The sequence below is a fragment of the Eriocheir sinensis genome, chromosome 43 (assembly GCF_024679095.1).
Source record: "Eriocheir sinensis breed Jianghai 21 chromosome 43, ASM2467909v1, whole genome shotgun sequence".
Lineage (NCBI taxonomy): Eukaryota > Metazoa > Arthropoda > Malacostraca > Decapoda > Varunidae > Eriocheir > Eriocheir sinensis.
Genome location: NC_066551.1, coordinates 12,690,148 through 12,693,376, shown reverse-complemented (window position 1 = coordinate 12,693,376; position 3,229 = coordinate 12,690,148). Strand labels below are relative to the sequence as shown.

Here is a 3,229-nt window from a genome sequence, read left to right as displayed (position 1 = left end):
TGACCTCAAGTTTATAATATATTCGAGGTCAAGGTTGATGTGTGTAGTTTTCATGTAGGGACAAGCTGGCTAAGTACAGCTTGACCCCTGACCCCCAAGATGAGCTCACGCGCAGGAATAGTTATAAGTCTACCCTCGTAAGACAGCATTTTTGAGGATATCAGTGCATTCAGTCAGTCAGTTATTCAGTCAGCCAGTCAGTGACAGTCAGTCCAACCGTTAAGAAAGTCAGTCAGTCTCACACACACACACACACACACACACACACACACACACACACACAGAGAGAGAGAGAGAGAGAGAGAGAGAGACTTATAGAAGCCATGAAGAGTTTTCTGGCAAAGATGTGGTGTGCAAGAAATAGGGAATTGGAAGATTTGTAATGGATACTGCTTGTGTTGTTTTGTTTATTACAGGTTGTGCCGATACGAAGGCATGACTCTCCAACGGGTCACCTGTACAGCAAGAGCAAGAGCAAGACCGACAGCCCGCCTCGGCCCCTCAGCCCGCCCCAAAGCTCCCTCCATGGCCTCCTGCAGGGCTTGAGGTGGTCAGGCTCCCCACAGTGCTGCCCCACGCAGTGCCAGGGCAGTGCCACACCTGTAATCTGCGGCGCCATGCCCGGTCTGAGGGCGCCGCTGGACTGTGAGTGTTTGACCTTATTTTCAAGCTACTATTTGACCATCGCAGGAATTATTACACGTTTCATTAGTCTTAATTAATGAATGAGTGACTCAAGTCATTGTTTTGGCTCTGGGCTGCCGCACATAACCTATTCCCAAAGCTTAAAAAGGACGTCAATCAGGCCTTCACGAGTGTTTTACAGGTTCAAGGTGCAGAGGAAGGGTCAAACTGCATCCAGGCTCACTAATATACCCATGCAAGTGACCCAGACTCCTAGGAAATCACATCAACACAAAACAAATTACTACAGAATCATACCCAACACACCGAATTCATCCAAAATCACACCCAACACACTCAATTGCTCCAGTGCTAACAACTGCAATATAAATGAGTGATTTTTTTTTCTATTTTTCTCTCTATCTTTTGCCGTTTCTGTGTGTGTGTGTGTGTGTGTGTGTGTGTGTGTGTGTGTGTGTGTGTGTGTGTGTGTAAGGTTAGTTAGGTTAGGTAAGGTTTGGTAAGGTTAGATTAGGTTAGGTAGGGGTAGATTAGGTTTGCTAAGGTTTTGCAAGGTCATATTAGGTTAGGTAAGGTTGGATTAGGTTAGGTAAGGTTAGATTAGGTTAGATAAGGTTAGATAAGGTTTGGTAAGGTTAGATTAGGTTATGCAAGGTTAGATTAGGTTAGATTAGGTTAGGTAAGGTTAGATTAGGTTAGGTAAGGTTAGATTAGGTTTGGTAAGGTTAGATTAGGTTAGGTAGGGTTAGATTAGGTTTGGTAAGGTTAGATTAGGTTTGGTAAGGTTAGATAAGGTTTGGTAAGGTTACATTAGGTTAGGTAAAGTTAGATTAGGTTAGATAAGGTTAGATTAGGTTAGGTAAGGTTAGATTAGGTTAGGTAAGGTTAGATTAGGTTAGGTAAGGTTAGATGAGGTTTGCTAAGGTTAGATTAGGTTAGGTAGGGTTAGATTAGGTTTGGTAAGGTTAGATTAGGTTTGGTAAGGTTAGATAAGGTTTGGTAATCCAAATCACCATTCTGCAGGGAGTTGCCGGAGCCAGTGATGCCGTCGGACATAACAATAATAATAATAATAATAATAATAATAATAATAATAATAATAATAATAATAATAATAATAAAAATGACCGTTCTGCAGGGAGTTGCCGGAGCCAGTGTTGACGTCGGACATGATGCCACACTTTGAGGACGTAGCGATCATTCCTAACCCCGGGGAGCGCGCCGAGGCCATGCGCCAGCTGATCAACCGCCTGCCAACCGCCAACCGCCTGCTGCTACAATACATGTTCAAGCATATGGGACACATCATTGCAAGGGTAACTAGGGATTTTCTTTATGGTAGTTATTTATTTGCTTTTATATTTATTTATTTTTTTTTCTCTCTCTCTCTCTCTCTCTCTCTCTCTCTCTCTCTCTCTCTCTCTCTCTCTCTCTCTCTCTCTCTCTCTCTCTCTCTCTCTCTCTCACCACTTCAGTAATCCTCTTCCTCCCTTCGTTTTACCAGTCTCATCACCGTTTTTCATCACCATTTTTCACCACCACCACCATGTCTCTGACCCTTTAACACCATCCTTACCCCCCTCCTCCTCCTCCTCCTCCTCTTCTTCCAAACCACCACCACCATCACCACCAAATCTCAACTCCATCACCCTTTCATCACCACTTTATCACCACTCAACACCAGTCGGTGGCGCCGTTTCAGGAGGTACTTTAGAGAGAAATCGAGTGCGTGCGTGCGTGCGTGCGTTCCGTGACCCCGGCCTTGTCCACGGTCCCTGTAAATACCTGTATATAACCTGTTCACCTAAGACAGACAACCCCCGGGGGCTCCCCTGTGGTCGGCCCCTCTCCCCCCGCCGTGGCCATCACCAGGGGCATTGAATTCTTTGTTAGTTTTGTACCCGTATCTCGTGACCTCCAGTGCCCCGCGTGGTGGCTTCGGCGGGGCGGTAACGGGGCGCGGCGAGGCGGGGCGGGGAGGGGTGACCCAAGACCCATATTCGTAACGTCTTGGGAAACGTATAGTGAACCCCCGAGACACTTAAGAATGCCCACCCTCCCTCCCCCGCCCCCAGAGCAGCCCCCCGGCGTCAGGAAGGCTGGCAGCGAGCGGAGCGCTTTGTTGAGTTTCGTGGTTACGTCTTAGAAAAGAATCATTTGTTTTGTACATGTTGATGCCGATAACTCCTGATAAGACCCCGCGCTCCAAGTTACTGTAGCGGGAGGGAAGGCAGACTCAAGCCAGAATTTATAAACGTCTCGGGGCCTCAGATCGCTTGCTGGAAAAGACTACAGTAGAAGTTGCTCTGGGATTTTCATGGACTGTTTTGTGACCCTGGTGATAGCTTGACACGACCTCTACGCCTTCAACGGTAAAGTCACCCAAGAAAACCCGGTCAATCTTCCCTGTGCCTGTTGGAAAAGCCTCTCGTGGAAGGTGCTCTGGGCTTTTCATGGACTGTTTTGTGACCCCGGTGATAGCTTGACATGAAAAATTACCCTATATTTAACCATCATTTTCTCAGATTAAAACTAGCTCTAACTCACTCTACCATACACTAAAATGTAAGCCAACAATCCCTCT

General features: G+C 46.5%; 1 long non-coding RNA gene across 1 annotated transcript in view; it reads left to right on the top strand.

Moving 5' to 3' along the window:
* The first annotated feature begins 325 nt into the window (after positions 1-325).
* LOC127010470 (uncharacterized) overlaps positions 326-3,229 on the top strand; it is a 38,968-nt gene continuing 36,064 nt past the window's right edge. Inside the window, exons 1-2 of the long non-coding RNA XR_007763218.1 lie at positions 326-645; positions 1,784-1,961. This is a non-coding gene — a long non-coding RNA (uncharacterized LOC127010470). The remainder of the gene's footprint in view (positions 646-1,783; positions 1,962-3,229) is intronic.